The sequence below is a fragment of the Nyctereutes procyonoides genome, unplaced genomic scaffold (genome assembly GCF_905146905.1).
Source record: "Nyctereutes procyonoides isolate TBG_1078 unplaced genomic scaffold, NYPRO_anot_genome, whole genome shotgun sequence".
NCBI lineage: Eukaryota > Metazoa > Chordata > Mammalia > Carnivora > Canidae > Nyctereutes > Nyctereutes procyonoides.
In genome coordinates, this window is record NW_026575051.1 from 55,220,446 (window position 1) to 55,243,065 (window position 22,620).

The 22,620-nt window shown below is 38.8% G+C and overlaps 1 pseudogene; it reads left to right on the forward strand.

The window, feature by feature from the left end:
* The first annotated feature begins 13,704 nt into the window (after positions 1-13,704).
* LOC129512413 (stress-induced-phosphoprotein 1-like) lies at positions 13,705-15,557 on the forward strand (annotated as a pseudogene).
* Positions 15,558-22,620: the final 7,063 nt, after the last annotated feature.

Sequence of the window (22,620 nt, forward strand, 5' to 3'; positions counted from 1 at the left end):
TCTATATGTCTACTCGATCTAGTTGGTTATGTTAAGCCCTTTATTTACTTACTTATCTTCTGTCTGGTGAAATGAAAAACTGTATGCCAATAAGTTAGGTCACCTACATGAAATGGACAAATTCCTAGAAACACAAATTATGAGGAGATAAAATCTGAATAGACCTGTAACTAGTTAGGAGAATGGATTTCTAATAAAAAACCTGATAGCTTCACTGGCGAATTCTAGCACATATAAAGAACTAATACCAATCCTTCTCAAATTTTTCCAAAAAGAATGAAGAGGAAGGAATACTTCCTAACTCATTCTATGAAGCCTGAATTATCCTGATGGCAAAGCCCCAAAGAGACAACAATAAAATGGAGAACAATACCTCTCATGAACACTGATTGAAAAATACTTGACAAAATAATAGCAAACTGAACCAGCAGCATACTAAAAGGATCATATCCCATGACCAAGCAAGATTTATTTCTGGAATGCAAGGATGGTTCAACATACCAAAAAAATCAGTCAATGTAATAACATCACATTAACAGAATGAAGGAAGAAAAAAATTATCATCTCAATTGATACAGAAATAGCACTCAACAAAATTCAATATCTTTTCATGATAAGACATTCAACAAACTAGGAATAAAAGGAAAATAACAGCAAATATAATCATTTGCTCTACCACAACCCCTTTTCCCATGTGCCATAGGTACTTTAATGGAGAGATAAGGCAACTGCACACAGAATTCTATGAAGCCTGCAGAAAGCAGGGATAACAGCATGCTTCCTTCAGTAACTTTGTGTCCAAGTTACCTAACTAGTTATTTGGCCTCTTTCTAATCTACTCCAAGACACAAAGCTTACAGATTTCATCATCCAAACACAATTGCATACAAAATTTAATGTGAGGTAAAAAGCCCACAACATAAAAAGGAGAGCCTTCTTTACTTTCCTCACACTATGCCAGATCTGCAGAACACACACATGTGTGGCACATTTCCTTAATAATGCATTATCATTAAAATTATTTATTTTTGTGGCCCACCCCTTACCCTTAGGTAAATCAATAATCAAATTATCCATGGAAGTGTTCACACCTTTCTTCTGGCCTTCTTAAGAATATGGCTATCTTTTTCCTCCCCCCCAAAAAACAAATCAAAGAATAAAATGCACCTCTATTTCTGAGGTGAGATAGCACCAAAGGGTGGTGCTTTGCTCTATCTCTATTGATCTTTGGCCATCGCCAAACTATTATTTAAAAGCCATTGGGAATACATAAATGCACATTGTTACAATTTTATTTTTAAAAAACACACAGAAGCACAACTATATTTAGTTCACTCCTTTTATTTCCACTTTTCAACTTGAGTTAATGTAAATTAAATCACGTTTACAGAAAATTTTTTGTTCTGTATATATAATAAGGTATGTATCTCCATTAAAAGATACTTTGAATATGTCAGCAGAAGTTATCACTTAAAAGCAAAGATCACTGTGTCATTCATTCTTTCAAAAAATACTTTCTATTAAGAAAGTTTATCCTTTCTGTTATGCTTCAGTAATTAAGGAAAACACTCCTAATGGGCACTCTTTTGCCAGTAACCAAACGACACCTGAGCACAAATGTGTTAAGTTACTGACCTTTCGAAACAAACAAATATTAAATTTGTGACCAAGTGTTTAGGATAATTAGTATTGATTTCTATGTATTTAAGGGTCTTTGAAGTTGTGATGGTCACATCACTCTTAGGTTAGAAAATCCTCTTTAAAGAAAGCCTTAAAATGCTTACTGTCAAGGGACGTTGCATAGGATTTACAAAGCACTTCAAAAACACTGAACATAATTGTATTAAACTTCAGACTTCCACCCTAATTACAAAACATTATCTTTCAAAAACCATTGCCTTTCTTAAAAGACAGAGGAATTTTCATGAGTAGGCTTTAACATCTTAAAAAATTAATTTCCGTCAGTACTTCTCTATTGCTGATTTAAGGTAAACTTCTCCCTGTCCTCTCCCATTATAACCATTAATCTTTATCGGATACTACTATTTCTGAAAAATATATTCTAAGAACTTGCTAAGCCTGTGACCACAAGGAAAACTTACTACACACAGTTCAGAAAGGTTGCACTCATCTAATCCCTCCAAAGGAAATCAGCAACTCCCAATATCAAATTACTTGTTTGTTATTGTTTATGGTCAATTTGTTTTTTTATCCTGTCTGTTTTGATAAAAATGCTTAAAACTCTCTTGTAGACTCTAGGGAGCTGGGATAGCAAGTATCAAATGTCATTTCCGACCCAACTCTCCAGCTTTGACATTGGGGCATATCAAAACTCAGCCTTCCCATCCACATACACTCACTCCCCAAACATTCACTTAGTATCCCTCCATCCTCTGGTCTCTACTGAGGAAAAAAAACTTAGAAATTACTAAAAGAGAAAAAAAAAATAAATTACTAAAAGAGCTAGACATGGTATTCTTTAAAGCAGTTAATATCAGACGAGATCGGGCACGTTCAGAGTGGTATGGCCGTAGACATTCCGAGGACAAACATTATATGTTCTCATTCATTTGGGGAATATAAATAATAGTGAAAGGGAATAGAAGGGAAGGGAGAAAAAATGGGTAGGAAATATCAGAAAGGGAACAGAACATGAAGACTCCTAACTCTGGGAAACGAACTAGGGGTGGTGGAAGGGGAGGAGGGCGGGGGGGGGTGGGGGTGAATGGGTGACGGGCATTGAGGGGGGGCACTTGTCGGAATGAGCACTGGGTGTTATTCTGTATGTTGGCAAATTGAACACCAATAAAAATTTATTATTAAAAAAAAAAAATAAATAAATAAATAAATAAATAAATAAATAAATAAATAAATAAATAATGCAGTTAATATCAATTGCAGTGTTACCCAAGACAAGAAAAGTCCAAGTTTAAGAATACCCAAGGTTATTCCTTTTCAAGAAGTAATGTCAAATTTTTGTTATGATAGAAGCCAAATAAATCTCCCGAGCAACCCAAAGTTTCTCCTAAGAAAGACATCAAACCGAAGATGCTAGTAATATTTGATTCCAAATACTTTAGGATCCTAGCTATGCCTGAGGAGATGATTCTAACTCCACCCTCACACACACATACATATACACTCTGTTTCCACTCTTCCCTCCGCAAGATTTTAACTTGATCCTCCTCTCTGGAAAGCTATAAGACCCTGGAGGAGAAAAAAATTCATTGGTTTTTTTTCAGAATATGTTTGGATTTGTACAAAGAAATTATAAAGAATTAGAAATACCTGAAATTTTATCATATCTGTGGAGAAACATAAATCCTGGGAAAATGGAGAACTGAAGACACAGGAATGAGGATAAAGATCAAGAGAGAGAAAACGAGGAGTTAAGGAGGAGGGAGCAGTCCTGTGGCCCCTCTGGGGAAGCTGAGGTAGTAAGATTCATCCTTCATAAAGAAACAGGGAGCAAAGTGGTTACCTTAGGAACACAGTGTACCCTACATACTCACCCTGTCACCTACTTGGAACTGACCAATAGTTTGTAGTAAACTATTTACACTTCCAGTGGTGTCATATGTGTACTGAGTTCCATTGTTCACGTAAGGCTTCAACATGATGGCTTCCTTGACTGTGGACCACAGAGCAGCAAGGAGTATGTCCCCGCAAGAGTATAAACAATTAAGGGCAATAGTTTTTGTCAAGTTCTTTTCTTTTTTTCTTGCTATATAACAGGGCCTGGAACATAGAGTCACTCAATAAACATTTGTTGAGTGAAGCAATATTGAATTACTTCACCTACAGACTATCCAGTAGGAGAATCATAGCTCTTTGGTGGCAGATTCTAGATCAGAAACTCTTAATGTCCAGGGTGCCTGACTGGCTTAATCAGAATGGAATGCAACTCTTCATCTTGGGGTTGTGAGTTTGAGCCCCACACTGGGTGTAGAGATGACTAAAATAAATAAATAAACTTTTAAGAAAAAAAGGTAAAAAAAAAGAAACTCTTAACGTCCAGGTCTGTTACGCTTTTCACACAATATCAGGGACTAACAAGGAGTTAAGAGCTTAATGTGTAGTTAAGTAAATATTCAACTCCTTAAAACATCAAATACTAGAGAACAAGCAAGCAACCTGGGAACATGTTCTGGGAGAGGGATGAAAACATACTTTCATTTTTAAAAAGAAGAGTTTAATTTTTTTAAGTTTAATTCACATAAATCCTAATTTAATTGTTCTGAACTTGGGCTGATTATAAGTACAATCTAAGCAAAGGAAGATTTGTGGTACTTCATGCTTTTCCAGAATATTTATTTTATGCCAAATTTTCTTGGGCTCTGGAGGAGGAGAAATAAACATACATAGTAAAAGACTTACTACTCTATAGGTAATATTCACATATGATGTTTTGTGAATATATAATATTTTATAAGGTTCAAAAATCAAAACAATATTTTTAAAAGATTTATTTATTTGAGAGAGCAAAAGTGGGGGTGAGGGACAGGGAGAAGGAGAGTGTCTCAAGCAGATTCCATGCTGAAAATGGATCCCGAAGTGACGCTCGATCTCATGACCCTGAGATCATGATGTGTACCAAAACCAAGAGTTGGATGCACCACCCAGGCACCCCCATATAATATTTTTTTGAAGTAACAAAACCCAAAACCTATTCATGATAAAACAAACAAATAAAACTCACAATACTCTGGGTATATAGAAGGGAATTTCCTCAACTTGATAACAAATATTGCCATATTGTACAACTGAAACTAATATAGGACTGTATGTTAACTAACTGGAATTAAAATAAACTTTTTAGATACAAGACCAAAGGCACAATCTATGAAAGAAAGGTGAATGTGAAAGGTGACTTCATTAAAATTAAAAATGTTAAAAAACACTATCAAGAAAATGAAAAGACAAGCCACAGACTGGGAGGAAATATTTGCACAAGGCATATCTAATCAAGAATTGCTATCCAAAATATACAGAGAACTCTTAAAATTCAACAATAAAAAAAATTCAACAAGAAGAAAATAAACAACCCAATTTAAAAATGGGCCAAAGACCTTAATAAAACAAGCCTCACCAAAGAAGATATATAGATTTTAAATAGTCAAGGAAAAGATGCTCCATGTCATGTATCATCAGGGAAATGCAAATTAAAACAAGATACAACATACCCTTTAGAATGGCCAAAATCCATAATATTGACATCAAGTACTGTCAAGGATATGAAGCAGTAGAAACTCTCATTCAATGCCAGTGGAAATACAAAATGGTACAGCCACTCTGAAAAATAGTTTGGTGGTTCTTTACAAAACTAAACATATTCTTACCACATGATTCGGCAATCTCACTTTTTAGGAACCAAAAACCTATGTCCACATAAAAATCTGCACATGGATATTTGTAGAAGCTTTATTCATCATTGTCAAAGCAACCAAGGTGGCCTTCAGTAGTTGAATAGATAAACTATGTACATTCAGACAATGGAATATTATTCACTACTAAAAGGAAATGAGCTATCAAGCTATAAAGAGACAAAGGAAACTTAAGTGCATATTATTAAGTGAAAGAAGCCAATTATACATACCATGTAATTCTGACTATATGGGATTCTGGAAAAGGTAAAATTATTGAGACAGTAAAAAAGACCATTGGTTGCCAGGGGTGAGGAGGGGAGGAAGGAATGAATAAATAGAACACAGAAGCAATTTAGGACAGTGAAAGTACTCTAATAAAATGGTGGACACATGTCATTATAAACTTGTCCAAACCAAGGATGCACAACATGAACATCAACCACTATGTAAATGATGGACTTTGGGTGAAAATGACGTGTCAATGTGGGCTCATCAACTGCAACAAATATGCCACTCTGGTGGAGGATGCTGATAATGCAGGAAGCTGTGTGTGTGTACAGACAGAAATATAGGGCGCATGAATGTACTTTCCATTCCATTTTGCTGTAAATCTGAAACTACTCCAAAAAATAAAATATATGAAAATTAAATTAAAAAAATTTTAAAGTATACTTTGATAAATCTTAGTCCCATCCCCATTACTGTCCACCATGTCCCCTCACCCATTATAAGTAGGTGTTTTTATTAGTTTCTTGATCACCATTCTAAAATGTCTTCATTCAAATATAAATTACATCTTCAGTTAACAGTAATATTTCCTGGACATCTTCTCACACCATCCATCCATTATGGATGTCTCACAACTGCAAAGTACTCTACTTTGTAGTGAACCAGGTCCCCATTGATGGGCACTTCTGAAGTTTCTGGTCTTTTGCTATTGAAGACTATACTCTAATAAATAAGTTGTACATAAGCCATTTTATAATTGTGCATAGGTAACTGTAAGAATAGAGTCCAATAAGTGAGATTTCTGGAACAAAGGGTAAAACGCATCTATAATTTTAGTAGTTGATGTTAGATAATATTCCACAGGCTTCGTGGCACTTTGCTACATTTGCCACTGGCAGCAGTTCATGACTTACTGAATTTGTGTTGTCAAACCTTTAGATTTCTGCCAATCTGATAAGTGATAAATGATACCTCAATGTGTTTGATCTTTGTTTCTCATACTATGAGTGGAGTTGAGCATCTTTTCATATGCTTACAAGCATTTCTCTTCTTCTTTTTTTGTAATCTATATTCTCCTGCCTTTTAATCATTTTTCTATGGGGTTGCTGGTCTTCACAATTTTAGGGGTTCTTTATATATTAAAGAAGTAACACCTATGTCTGTGATATGATGTCAAATATTTTTCCCTAGTCTGTCAATTGTCTTTTGGCTTTACTTTATGGAGTCTTTTTTTCTATTCAAATATTTTTATCATATTGTTTTTTAAACTTCACACACCCTAGATAGTAGGGTTATTCCCATTTTAAAGAAGAGGACACTGAGTTATAGGAGTATTGAATAAACTGTCCAAGAACACACAAATCCAGCCACGGACCTATCTGAGTTTAAAGATAGTGTAATATCCATATACCACAAAACTCTTGCCATAAAAATAAAAAATAAGAAAAGCAATCACATATAACACTTTATCTTAATTATGTTTTTTTCCTCACAACTCTCTGAAATTGATATTATTATCATACTAATTTACAAATGAGAATTGGAGGCTTCAAAAGTTCAAATAAATTTCCCCAGGAAATACTGCTTCATCAAGGATCAAGTCCCCACAGTCCCTGTCCAGAACTGGGGTGCCCCATGTCCGAGCTCTACATTCCTTGTCCTCAAGAAACTTACAGAGTCCAGGAAGTAGAGACAGAAAGGCAACTGGCTTCAATAACAGAGGTAAGAGCTGTGTATGAGTACTGCTGGTATCACTCCATTTATTTGGAATCTTAAACTGTGTCTTAGAGATAATGATAAGCTATTAGGCCAGTGTCCAAGTAGCTGGGCAGTATCACCAGATGCTGTCACAACACCCAGCATTAGCCACAGTCATGTCTCCCTAGCTACCCATTTAATGAAACACAAATGCCACAGTCCAGCTACGTGTCTGGGAACATTACCTCAAATTCACAATGTTCAGAAACTCTGCAGAGAGAAGCACTCCTTAAGGAGGACTTCTTAATGTGTCAGCACTCCTAATTCCCCTCATTTTGCTCAGTGAGATCTTGCTCCAGAATAGACCAGATTGACAGAGGTAATATGTCTGTCCTGCTTACTATTCTCCCTACTGTGGAACCCGCTCTTCCTGAAATTTAATCTTAAGTGACACTCTCCACCTATAGTGAGAGGGCATTAGAAATTCTAGAAAACTGTGGTTTTTGTTAAGGTGCTATTAGGGATGCCTTTCAACATGATCTCCAGTGTCCTATCTGTGAAAGAAACCTGAAAGTGGTTTACGGTCTCAGTGCCAGGAATAGTTTTCATCCCACTGAGACTGACTTTTGCTTACCTGGTGACCCTGATTGGAACTCTATTGAATCTAAATTACGACTCAAATTACATACGTGAAGAAAGATTACTTCATCTGCACCAGAATTTCACTAAATTCTTCTCACTTGTGACAATTTGTAAGTCTGGATAAAAGAAGGGTCAAGAGCCATCAGAATTCTTTTCAGCCTTAACAATTGTCTGGCATGCTAATTGCTACCTGGTTGGACCAAGTTTACATTATTAATGGGCTTTCTGCTGATCACTGCTTTGAATCTAACAGACATGGAACCTTTAAATTAAAATAGAAATTAGTGTTCAAAATATAATCTTCCAAGAAATATATTGACCCCTGTACACTACAATAAAATCACCCAAAGAGCAAATTAAAATTACATAGAACATCACTTTTAGATATTACTTGCCACAGAACAGAAAACATGTGATTATATCAGAAAGAATCCAAATGTGCCCTAAGAGTGCATGCTTAGTATCTTATTTCCCTTAATTTTCAGTGAATTATGAATACAGGACTATTAGTACAATTGAGAGAATTTCCCTGTGTTCTCAAGCTTCTCTCTACACCACTCGACCCATGGAAAGCTACCAGCATCTCCCACTCAGGAAAAAGTGTATTTCACAAAAATAAAGCCTTAGCTCATTGTGATGAAAAATCAAAACTAAGAAAACCCAAATATGTTTGTATCTATCCTAAGAATAAAAGTAAAAACTCTTCTTTGTCTTACTTTACACATCTATTTGTTCACTTTTATTTCTTTTTCCTTTTCAATGATTTCATGAACAACTCAGGGTTTACTCACCCTAAGTCTTGAATCATTTTCTACTTAGACAAGCTGAGTCTGGTTATCTCAGGAAAAATCATGCTTTAGACTTCTGCAATATTTCTAACCTCAAAAAATTGCCAGTGTTGCCGAAGTCTAAAATGACTATGCCCAGAGGAGCTAATTTTCATCCGTGCTTTGAACTTACACAAAAACCACAGCTGCCTTTATCTGTCTGGCTTATAGGTTAATTTACCACAGGGTATTCTGTTTGGTTCTCTCTGGTGTTACTCAGCTGATAAAACCTTGGAAATATTGTGACTGTCTGTGTCTTGCCTTTATTATACTGTCCAATTGGGTTCATATCATCTCACCTCTCCCACCCTCTGCCTCTTTCTTCATCTCTCTGAAATTAGGTTTTGCTGTTGCCAAGAATAAATTGTTCCTTAGGGAAATCAGTAAAAGTCTTGATTGTGTATCACCTTGAGTACAAGTAATTTTCATTTTAACCTCAGTTTAAAATCACTGTTTCTTACTCTTGCATATCTTTGAAGGGAGGTGAGGAGAACTGATCATTATAAAGTCATTTATTATTCACACTTTCAACTATAGCATATCTACTAGCATGAAATTAAACTATCTTCAATCAACCAGAGTTAATATTTAATAGAGCCTTTGAAAATAGTCTATATCTCCCACTACTGTTAAACAAGAAAACCAACCAACCTAAGGGATAAATCTTCATTTCAAAGGGAGAATACAAGTCTTTATTTGCTGGGTTAGGGTTAATATTTTAGATCTTTCTGGATTTCATCGAATTTCTGGAACCCTCATGAAACCATTACTTTATTACTTGCAGCTGTAATGCCTCCCTAGGGCTGCTCCCCTAGGTGTGGTTTCTTGCAAATGACACAGGGAAAACATTTCTAGTTATTATAATAAGCAGAAGAAAGGACAACCTGCCTTTTTTAAGAAAAGAAAAATAAATCTTAAATTTCAAAATGGTAAAACTATAGTAGATGCCATAACACTAGCAAAGTTTATGTAACCCTTCACATTGTCTAAGCCACTCCATCAACCACTGTTTTCTTCTAATGCTCCAAATTTGGAGACATAACAAAGGTGGAATAGTCAATGAGGAAACAGTTAAAGGCGCAGACATATAGTTACAGAAAAGAATTTGAATAAAACATTTAAGCAGGGCCAAGATATACCAAGATACCGCCACTGTGTGTAGTTATTAACAAGAATGAGTTATATCTATGTAGATTGGCCTATGAAAGCAGGAAAATACATAAGTACACATAGTCAATGGTTAACACTGGTTACTTCAGGAAGGTGTAAATAAGAAGAAAGTAGAGAATAAAAGTTTTCTTTCATAGTTCTATATTGCTTTGACTATCAAAAATGAATGTTTGTTATCTTAAAATTAAACAAAACAAATAAGGTAAGAAAAAAAGACTATATACCAAGGAAGATACATGTACCATATGTATGAAAGAATTTTCTATTCAATTCTATAAGCCTTTGCTGAGTGCTAGAGAGTATCACATTGCTTAGATATGGTGCACTGGGCTACCAATACTAGAAAACCCAACTCAAACTGCCTTAAATAAGAACATTTTATTGGCCTACATAACCAGAGGTCCAGCAGTGATACGGCTTTCAAGAGTGACATGATCCATGGACTCCTAAGATTCTCTTGGTTTTTTCTTTATCTATATAATGACTCCACCCATAGTCTGATAGGAAGGATAGGACTTATTTCTAAGTATCACATGTCTAGAAAAAGAGAGAATTGCTTCCCTAGGAAATGAAGTAAATGCTTCTGTCAAATCTCTCCTTGTGCCTCATTGGCCCAAATCGCACCACATTCTCAATCTTAAAAAATTCATGGACAAAGAAAATGGATATTAGATCAATGAGGGATAGTCCTGGAGCAGGGCATGAGGACAGTCTAGTGAGGAACATGAACTGAGTTGAAGAGAATACAGGATTCCATTAGCAAATAGAACAAAGAAGTGATGATTATGGTCAAACATGAACAATGGCAACACAGTTCTTACCTAGTAGAGTTTACACTGTTGAAAAGGCAAGCAACAAAGAAGCAATTACAACTATAAGAAGCATTATGGAGTATATAGTGCTATGCTTTGGGAACAGATAACAAAGGATTTATCATTGATAACAAGAAGGTAACTCAGCCATTATTCTAATGTTATTGCTCAATAAGAAAAAATATTTGTTAATATTAATGGTCAGGGGATGCCTGAGTGGCTCAGTGGTTAAACATCTGCCTTTGGCTCAGGTCATGATCCCCAGGGTTCTGGGACTGAGTCCCACATCAAGGCTGTGTGCAGGGAGCCTTTCTCTCTGTGTCTCTCATGAATAAATAAATAAAATCTTTAAAAAATATATTAATGGTCAAAAGTATAAAATGAGACTTCAGTATAGATACTTGTCATCTGTAACACCGCTAAAGGTTTTCATCTTGAAAACACAGGAATTCTGATAAATTCCATTTCACATATTCCCATCTCAAAAGAAACATATATGTAAGCTAGATTTTTTACTGCATTACTGAATATGTTCCTAACAGGAAGAGAACATCTGTTTTACTAGGCTTCAATGAAAATTTAATTATCCACTTCTAATTTTACATATATGAAGATTGGAAGAATTTTGCACCAATTAGTTTCTGGCTCCAAACATTTCAAACATCATTTCTTCTCCATTATCCTCGTACTTCTGGTGCCAAGCATTGAAAGATGCATTCATACAGAACCTTCATGTCAGTGTGGCATGAGTCAGCACAGTGGGGAGTGGGAGTATTCCTGGAAGCCATTCCTACTCTAGATTTGCTAGTAATAACTTCTCTGTATATGCATCCCACTAAACCAGAATTAGTATGTCCCCAATTCAATCTGGATCCCAAAACACTTACAAAATTCCCCAAACACAAAGGAAATATGACAGAAGGAAAATCAAAGTAGAAAGAGACAATGGCCTTGGAGTAAATGAGAAACCCTGTGCATAAATATTACTGTTAATATATCTTATATTTTTACATTGCACAAATACATATGACCATGAGAACACATTGTTAAATTTCCACCCAAAGCCTTGAAAGGGGTTCAGGCAAGTGTGAAGCCCTGAAGTTTATTTAAGCTTCATTAGCTTTATGGTAAACCCAATTCTGCCTGTGAGAGAAAAGCATGTGGAGAGAAGACTATGCAAATATGGGAAAGAGAGAGAGAGAGAGAGCAATGATAGTTGAGGGCTTCCTATAAAGGAGAAGCCTGGAGTGCAAGACACATGAGCAGGAAAGGAGTCCAAGTACTTTCTATATAGACAAGTTTGCATAGGTAGAAACAAGAGGGTTTTTTCTACAACTTTCCACACAAAGTAAAAGGCAAGGTTGTCTGCTGAAGGTGAATGGGTAGTTGTGTCTAAGGAATAATGGTGAGGCTTATGAATAATCATTTTGAAACCTATAAAAGAGATGACCAGGGCAATGAGAAAAGTTTGCTAAGTAGTGCTGAAGTCAAAATAAAACTGGAGAACATAATCTTGACATGTCACCAATCTTCAGGGTTGTGTGATAGTCTCCAGTAGCATTCAGCAGCTCAGCTGAGAAACCAAGTGTAACGGAAATTTGTTGTTTTTTGACATCCTGATATTCATAGACCATCATTTTGGTCATTGTACCCCAATTTCTCTCTAGAGAACCATGTACTTCTTCTACTTTTAGCCCACTTACTTGGGGCCACAGTGTAGAGCATGTTCCCTGAATCCAAACCAGATTGTTTGGTTTTCTGTCACTTGGCAGTGGAAAAAGTTCTCACTGAATTCAAAGGAGAAAAGAAAGAAAGAAAGAAAGAAAGAAAGAAAGAAAGAAAGAAAGAAAGAAAGAAAGAAAGAAAGAGAGAGAGAGAGAGAGAGAAAGAAAGAAAGAAAGAAAGAAAGAAAGAAAGAAAGAAAGAAGAAAAGAAACGAAACTGGAAGTGGCATAGTATAGGTAATGGATAAACAAGATGGAATAGACAAAGATAGGGGAAAAGGTAACTAAGTAATATTTTGTCTTCTATTTGTACCTGGGGACTGAGACCATGCACCTCTTGTGGCTTCCCCAGTAAAAGACTTGACAGGAGTTCAGAGAGTATTATTTATGGTGGCTTTCTGGAAGAGCCTACAAAGAAAAGATTTACTTAGCCTAAAACTAGTCCAAGTGAAAGTGGAGAGGAATGAAAAGTATGGATATGCTAATGAAGACCATTTCTGCTTGTGGCCTGCAATCCAAGATGGCTAAAAGTCCAATGAAATGAAACCATTTGGAAAACGGTTGGAAAAATGGACTGCTTTCCTGTCAGCTAAGATTCACGCCAGGAAAGGCAGGGGAAGTTGTGCCAGGAGATCGAAATTGGGATCTTTTCCCCCTCAAATATCTGCTGTTATGCACTCTAGACTGACAGAGAATAACTAACCTAATTGCAAAAAAGCTGGGATGGAGCCTGCAAGCAAAAGGCAAATTACTGGTGACTCTCACCACAGCTATGGCTTAATTTTATCCCTAGGCAGAGAGCAAAATGGAAGCCATTTAGTTGAGAGTCAAGAGCCCATATCTGAGACTAAGGCAAGGCCAGCTGCTAAGAGATTGAAATTCTCATGCCCACAATTCAAAAACTATGTTTTCATATGATAATCTGACTCTGGGTTCCTAGCCCATGGAACTCAGGGAATAAAAAGGGGAGTGGAAGGTGGAAAGCTTCATAAATTGTTAAGGAAGTTGCTTTGATCTCTAAATCAACTCCCAGGACCCCAAAACATTACTAACCTGATTGCTCCAAGATGATACTGTTAGATAGGTCATTCTCCCCATATCCAACTGAGATGTAGCTGGGGAAAGCAAAGGACAAAGGAGAATCTCCTAAACAGGGATCAAACTGTTTATTAAACCTTCTGGGTGGTGTGTGAGGTTGGGAACGTGGAGCTGATGGAATCAATTCAACGGGGTTCCGGCTGGGCTATGGAGCAGGTAAATGAGCTGAAAGAGAAGGGCGATAAGGCCCTGAGTGCGGGCAACATCGATGACGCGCTGCAGTGCTACTCTGAGGCCATTAGGTCAGATCCCCAGAACCATGTGCTCTACAGCAATCACTCCGCAGCCTACGCCAAGAAAGGGGCTACCGGAAGGCTTATGAGGATGGCTGCAAAACCATGGATTTAAAGCCCAACTGGGGCACGGGCTATTCGAGGAAGACTGCAGCCCTTGAGTTCTTTTTATTTTTTTTAAAATTTATTTATTTATGATAGTCACAGAGAGAGAGAGAGAGAGAGAGAGAGGAGAGAGAGAGAGGAAGAGACACAGGCAGAGGGAGAAGCAGGCTCCATGCACCGGGAGCCGGATGTGGGATTCGATCCTGGGTCTCCAGAATCGCGCCCTGGGCCAAAGGCAGGCGCCAAACCGCTGTGCCACCCAGGGATCCCAGCCCTTGAGTTCTTAAACCGATTTGAAGAAGCCAAGCGAACCTACAAAGAGGGTTTAAAACATGAAGCAAATAATCCTCAGCTCAAAGAGGGCTTACAGAATTGGAGGTCCAGTTGGCAGGATGGAAATTCATGAACCCTTTCAACATGTCCAATCTGTACCAGAAATTGGAGAATGATCCTAGGACAAGGACGCTGCTTGCTGATCCTACCTACCAGGAGCTGATAGAGCAACTGGGAAACAAGCCATCTGACTTGGCCACGAAACTGCAAGATCCCCAGATCATGACTACTCTCAGCGTCCTGCTGGGTGTGGATCTGGGCAGTATGGATGAGGAGGAGGAAGTTGGAACACCCCCCCCCCATCACCTCCTCCCAAAAAGGACACCAAGCCAGAGCTAATGGAAGAAGATCTTCCAGAGAGTAAGAAGCAGGCGCTGAAAGAGAAAGAGCTGAAGAATGAAGCCTACAAGAAGAAAGACTTTGACACAGCCTTGAAGCACTATGACAGAGCCAAGGACCTGGACCCCACCAACATGACTTACATGACCAATCAAGCAGCCGTGTACTTCGAGAAGGGTGACTACAGTAAATGCCAGCTTTGTGAGAAGGCCATCAAAGTGGGGCAAGAAAACCAAGAAGACTATCTACAGATTGCCAAAGCTTATGCTCGAATTGGCAACTCCTACTTCAAGGAAGAAAAGTACAAGGATACCATCCATTTCTATAACAAGTCTTTGGCAGAGCACCAGAACCCAGATGTGCTCAAGAAATGCCAACAGGCAGAGAAAATTCTGAAGGAGCAAGAGCAGCCAGCTTACATAAACCCAGATCTGGCCTTGGAGGAGAAGAACAAAGGCAACAAATATTTTCAGAAAGGGGACTATCCCCAGGCCGTGAAGCATTATACAGAAGCCATCAAACGGAATCCAAAAGATGCCAAATTGTACAGCAACTGAGTTGCCTGCTACACCAAACTCCTGGAGTTTCAGCTGGCGCTCAAGGACTGTGAGGAATGTATCCAGCTAGAGCTGGCCTTCATCAAGGGGTACACCCGGAAAGCAGCTGCCCTGGAGGCAATGAAGGACTACACGAAAGCCATGGATGTCTACCAGAAGGCGTTAGATCTGGACTCCAACGATAAGGAGGCAGCAGATGGTTACCAGCGCTGAATGATGGCCCAGTGCAACCGGGCCTTGAAGATGTGAAGTGATGGGCCATGGCTGACCCTGAGGTGCAGCAGATAATGAGTGACCCGGCCATGTGGCTTATCCTGGAGCAGATGCAAAAAGACTCTCAGGCACTTGGTGAACACTTAAAGAATCCTGTAATAGCACAGAAGATCCAGAAGCGGATGGATGTGGGTCTGACTGCAATTTGGTGATGACTTGCTCATCATCCCCTACCCTTCGCCCTCATGTGGAAAGAGGAGCTGGGACCATGGCGAGCAGAGAGCAGGGAAAAGTGAACAATTTCTCTATATATATTTATATAGACCTATGTGGAAGACACAGAAACTCATACTCATGTTACTCATACCGCTGCAGCATCTGGGCCCTCCTAGCACACGCATGGTCTCTTCCGTCGCCTCCCCCCTCCCCCAGGTTCCCTGTTCCCTTCCCCAATCTCAGTCACTATCTCAGCTGCTCTCCCATAGTTGGTTATTTTTTATTTGGGGCAGTGGGCATGTATGGGGAGGGGGTGCTGTTCTTCCCCAACCTCAGATCCCAACTGTCCTCACATTGTTAACTCCACATGCCCTTCTCCAATAAAACAAGCCAGTCGGGAGTGGTTATAAAAACAAAAACAAAAACAAAAACAACAACAACAACAACTTCTGACTCAGATCTTGGTGGGGCTTTGTACTTTCAATCAGCTAAATGGACTTATTACATAGACACACACATGTGAAATATGGTATTTTAGGGGTAAAAGAATCTGAAATACAGGCAACTTCAGGCACCAACCTATATCAGTGATTGTCACTCATTCTGCCTCCCAATAAATTTTGCAGCCTGGGGCACAAAGTTCATCAATGACATAAGAATACCAAGCATTAGCCTGTGCCAAGGCAAATCTGTCTTCTAAAAGGATCAAAAAGAAAGCTGGGCCTGAACATGGGGTAACTCTACTGGGCCACTATCAAATAGTAAGAGAATCCCAACATCTCCAGTGGTTTCCTCTCTTTAGGATACTCTGGCCAGAAACAAAGGGGTCACTTCTGGCTCTACTGTGGCAGAAAACCCTGTGTTTTCACTAAAACTCTTCTTCTTCAACTGGGCACATATTGCAGGAAGATGTATCCATGTGGCTGAATTCTATCCAATAGTAGGTTAGGGGAGAAATGATAACACCACTTCCAGGCTAGGCCCATAAAAATCTCCCAGGCATCCAGGCATGATACGTCATTAACCTAGTCTGCTGGATGTTGGCACAATGGAATCCACATGCTGAAGATGGTAGAGCTTTTATCATCCTGGTTTCCTGGGTGATTACTTGGAGCCAGTCAGGAACATCTGAATTGGGTTGTTATATGAAAAGCATGAACCATTCTTGTGTTAAGCCACTAATTTGAGGAGTCTGTTGTCACAAAAGCTAGCACTAAATTAATGAATATACAGATTGATGTTTGTGTCACATTTGTGGGGCCAGAGTAATACACCCAGAGTGTATTGGACCAAGAGAGATGATTACAGGGTCACCTGAGGAAGCATGGCCAGAGAATTCTAGTTGTAATGTGAGAAGAAAGCAAAACTAACTGCTAGAAAAATATCCCCAAAAGTCAGGGGCAAGTGAGGAAGGTATTCACAAGAGAGTAAATAACAGGGAGCAACCCAGGAGGCCTGTGAGTGAGTTGGGTTGTTGAGCCTGAAGATAATGAGAGCATACAGTATAGGCTGAGGGCAGAGATGTGAGGGCAGCAAAGGTCTGTTTTTCTCAGGTGCCCTTAGAGGGAGACCTAAAGGTATAAAGGAACTGTGCAAATCCAGACACTTTCAGCCCCATCTCTCACAACCAACTCTGCATTCCATTAGCTTGCTGAAGCCTCAACCTACCGGCTTCATTCATACAAACCCCATTTTTCAAAGGTGGTTCACTTCTCAACTTTTTTTTTTATTTTATTCATTTATTTGAGGGGGGAGCATGAGTGAGAGGAGGGGCAGAAAGAGAAAGAGAAGCAGACACCCCGCTGAGCAGGGAGACCGATATGGAGCTCCATCCCAGGACCCCAGGATCATGACCTGAGCCGAATGCAGACGCTTAACCAACTGAGCCACCCAGGTGTCCCTCAACTTGTTTTATTTAACTTTGGTCTGTGCCTGCCACACACTGATAATGGTTTCATGTTCTACTTCCAAGTCCTCAGCATATCCACACTTCATATTTGAACTTTTCTGTAAGCTAGTAATTGTTGAGTAGGTTACTGTGGGTAACTGATCCTTCTCCAGAAGAGAAAGAACCTGCTGTTTTCACGCTAGTGTTATTCCTAACCCTCAAACTCCGCTATACCACTGTTAGCCCCTTTTGGGATTCAGTTGAAAGCTCCTAGATGAGCACTCAGGAAGCAGAAGGGAGAAAATATCCATGAAGTCCCCTGCTTCTGAGACGTCAGGACTTTATGACAAGTGCCCTAAGCCTCTAGGTGTTCCATGATCTCAACATTCCTGAGAAGGAGGCATCCAGCTTTCTGTTAAAGGTCTCTGTAGGAACTTTGCCAGCCTCAGTATCTCCCCACTCAGAAAATCTCGCCAGTCTCTAGTGGTCCGCATGTCTGAACCTCTTCTCAGGAAGAACCCCAACACAAAGAAACTACCACCATTTGGATTACTGAGATCTCAAAGGTCTTTTGTTTGCCCTGGCCTCTAGGAACTGTATGCCCATCTGGCAGGATTTCTGCCCTATGTTTACAAGTTCTCTAAGGACAAGGGCCAATAATGCTTAATAAGGATCTTTGGTTCATTTCCTCTGCTGCTTCTTTGGAAATGAGTAACACATGACTTCAGACATAATGAGAATATTCATGTTTTCTTTGCAGGGTCCACCTTTGCAAATATGCAAAGGCCCTCCCACTGGGGAGGGCTTAGTGATGCTGAACCTAGAATACACCAAGATAACATAGACAGATCACCAAAGCTTAGGACCAGAAGACCGGAGGAGTGTTGAGGACAAACTGAGGGCAGGCCCAGAGGCAACAGGATGAATCACAAAGCCAAGCTAGGTTAAATAGGACAATGAGATTCTAAAGGAAAATCCTTTATGAATTAAGGAAAAATAAGGTGAAGAAAACAAGAAAGCAGAGGTAAGAGGGTGGATAAATGATACTGCAACAGGATGAAACCTGAATATCAATGTCCACGCAATGTGCGTTTAAATTCTTGTATCTCTACTTTATGTGTCCTGTGGCCACTTAAAATTCAATGAACCACTTAGAGCCTTAAAGGGCTTATAAAATAGAATGATAATATCTACATCCTGGAGTTATTATAAGAATTAGAGACTATATGTTTATACAGATACAATATTTGTATCATATAGCAGTATCAATAAATCATGGCTGTATTAATAAGATTATTTGGCTGTGAGCTTTCTGTGGGCATTAAACAGCAGCAACAGTCTTAACCAGGAGCTAATGACCGAAGTATTACTTTTTTTTTTTTTTTAAGTAGGCTCCATACCCAACCTGGGGCTTGAACTCACCACCCTGAGATTAAGAGTTACATGTTCTACACACTGAACCTAGCCAGGCGCCCCGAGTCATTATTTATAACACTTACCTTGCTTCAGCCAACAGTGGATCTTTATTTAGTACTTAAATCTTTATTTAGTATTTAAATCATTGAAAAGAATAAGTAGACCCCTTTTATCTGTAAAAGTCTAAGCTAACTATCAAAGACACAGTACTACCTCATGTGTGCATCATAATGTTACCTGTTTTTATGTGACTAGCCATCTTTGTTTCAAATTACCGGTAATTTTAAAGATTTGTTACTAAATATAAGTTTTCTTCATTTCTATACAATATTATCCTGATTTGGCTGCCTTTTTGTTCTCCTAAATTCTTTTTTTATTGAATCAACCCTTTGTTCTGGCACCATGTTAATATACCTTTTGGTCTATTTATACATGTCACATCTTGGGTTGACTCTTTATTCCAAGTTTCTTCCTGGCAAAGACAATGATCACAGTGCGCATACTTAATAAATGTTACATAATAATAACCATTAAATGTTCCTTTAAAATCTTAAGCAGCTTTTTATCTTTAGCTTCTACTTTGAGATAATTATATACTTCCCCAAAACTATTTATAGCTCCCATCAGGAAGAACAGCTGAAAAAAAATGTGTTCTCAGTCCTGCCAAAACTATGGTAAAAGTGATTTAAACTCTGAATTTCTGTTGCAAGTGTTCAAATGGCATTCAACATATGGATGTCTAATTCCAACAATAGAAAACTTTTCCCAACCAAAATCTCCCTGATAGAGTTGTTATTGAATACATCTTATCCATACACTCTCGTCATTCATTTACCAACAAAAAGACATGCAAAACAGTTACAGAAACACACCTTTTCTTGCTATTATCATCCCATCTGTACCTGTGCTCCTCAGCTGCACCATGAGTCATGTCCTCCTCCTTCCTTTGAAGACTGAGCCCCAGCATATTTAGTCAAGACCACAAGATGTAGTCACAGATCACCTTACAAATAAGAGGAACAGATGATCTGCTCCATGATGTGATTTGCACATCACAGGGTCAAAAAATTATATTCATATGTGTACTATTCTGAGGGTTGCCAGGTTTAGCAAATAAAAATTTAGAAGCCCTATTCATTCTACAAGCATCGCCCAAACCAGCCTGGCTGCAGGGTCTGAGAACCACCAGATGAGAAGCCTCAGTCAAGGAAACAGGTCCACATAGTGGGCTGGTCACTGGATTTGGAGGCTGAAGACCGGGGTGCTGGTCTCAGGTCTTTCCACTTAGAAGCTGTTTTGTTTGAGTAAATCCATTATGATTTTTACCACCAACATCCTATTATCAAAAGGTCCATTTCCAGACTTTTGGGAACCACTACCTTTTGTGAGCCACCATATGCTAGGTGCTGGGTAAACAATAAACAAAATAAACAAGCACGGTGCTCTGCCCTCAGGGAGCCTGATGTCTAGCAGGTTAGAAACATATGAATTCAAGGGGGAAAGGTGGGGCTGAAAATCAGACCCAGCTGATGTCTTTTGTTTTTGTCTTTCAGCTGTCATTGCATCTTGGTCAGATTACACTGCTACACTTCCCTTCAGTGTGCATACTGAGCATCTGCTTTTATTGCATATTTGTTTTCCTGAGAAGCCTTTTACCCTCAAGATATCAAACACAACCCATTGCTTACAAATAGTAGCCTCTACACAGATGAACAGGACACTATGATATCTTGTCATCTAAATTAATCATCATTTTTGAGACGGTAAATACCTTTGGGGAAGTCATACATGAAAATGCCATTTTTCTTCCTGCCAGAGAGAAGTGTCTTCTGTGCCATTTGCAGTACCCTGCTCATCAGATGAGCATCCTGGAAGAAGAGATGAGAACAGAAGGAAATTCCCCGGCTGCTGACGGTTTCCCACAGAGTCCCCAGCATCCACAAAGGAAGAGTTCTTCCAGCATAGGTCCAGAGGGACAGGAGTGACAGCAATGCTTACCAGAGCAAGTTTAGGGTATGCAGACCCAGTTCAGGCCCCCTCCGAAATTTAAGTCCACAGTGAGAACAAACTGCTGGCGCATACAACCAGGAAGTAGCAATTCCTGGCCTTGTCACATTGACCTGCCTGCGTTCCTTTGTCCATGAGCTCAGCTATTTTTTTATTTTTATTTTTTTTAGTGGTAAAGCCCAGGTGAACAACTAAAAAAAAAAAAAAGAAAGAAAGAAAAGAAATTGCTTTCTTTAAAATGTTAACATGCTATTATTCTTCTTTCTACTAATAAAAATGCACCCATGCAATTAAGATACTTTCCAGGACCACTCATCTGTCCTCTGCTTACCCAATCGCTGCTTTTTCCAAACCTTGCAAACTCATTGTCCGGGCGTTCTCTCTGAGATGGTGAAATCCCACTGACTCGAAGTGAAATGGAAGAAGCTCTAAAGTCGGGAGCGGTCAGCTTGTTTGAATCGCTGCTCTACCTCCCAATTGCTGTGGGAATTTGAGCAAGTCATCTAGTTGCTCTAAAACTGTTTTGTCATCTGCTCATCAGGGTATAATGTATTTGACAACCTCTAAAAGAGGCACTCTCACAGATGGTCAGTAAGATAAATTACACAATTTAAAACCTATTTTCATAAATATATAACAACAAACTACAGTCATGGGTTTTTGGTACAGTTTCTTTCTTTCTCAGTACAGAGCTCAGTTGATTAAGCAATTCTAATTACTATACCAATCACGAGTTAATGGGCATCTTAAAACACTGTCATCTTATGTCAGGCTGAGAGAGATCTGGTGACACAGCAGGAGTGTCAAAGCTGGAACAAGGACTCCAGGGACCTCGATTTCATCATCTCCAACTGCTCACCTCCAGTCTTAGCTATACTATAAACACTGGTATGTTAGGCAAATCAGTGTATAACTGAACCCCCATTGTGCACCAGGTGAAAGCCTTTCCAAAAAGGATTCTGGGATCTATGCAGTTTAAGGGAAGTACTAAATGTCTAAGTGTCCCTAAAATTTCTGCCATCAGCAAATTCCATGAAGGTTCTATGTATGCCATGAGAGATGGTGTGTCCAAGGGTGCCAGGGGCCCAGTCAGCTTACCAGTGTCTTTTCTGATGTAGCCAAATATGATTAATGACTTAAAACCAAGAACAAATCAATCCAGGTTTTATGTTAATATCCACAACCTTGTGTACAGGTTTTGCTGCTGATTATTTACTACCTAGGGCATGGAGAGTAGTAATCATCCAGTATCATGCTCAGTAAGCTCTTCTCACCAAGGACTCCGTTCTGTTATCGGAGAATAATAGAAGCAGGGTGGCGTAGGAAACTATGAACTTCTGCATTAGGCCAAAGCTGTGAATCCAAGCTATGCCTGCAAAGTTACTCCTGGCAACATAGTTTATTTAGTTGGAAAGAGAAGAAAATATTGTGAATTTAAAAAGTGTATTTTAATATAGGTGGCCAAAAATGGCACCAATCATTATTACTGATACTATTAGCATACTTTTATGCTAACAGTTGGTTCTAACTGTAAATGTTTTCAAATTCTTTAAAAAGACATCATCCTTGACAAGTATCATAAATAATGAAAGCTCACACAGAAAGGAAGTTGGTTTACATAATTTTCCGATCAATTGACTATTACTCCCCTTTGGGAAGCTTCAAAATAGATGCAGTGAAAACCAGAGATAAATATTGTGTCCTGTGATTATGTGGATTTGAATATACTGCAGTCAGAATGTGCATCC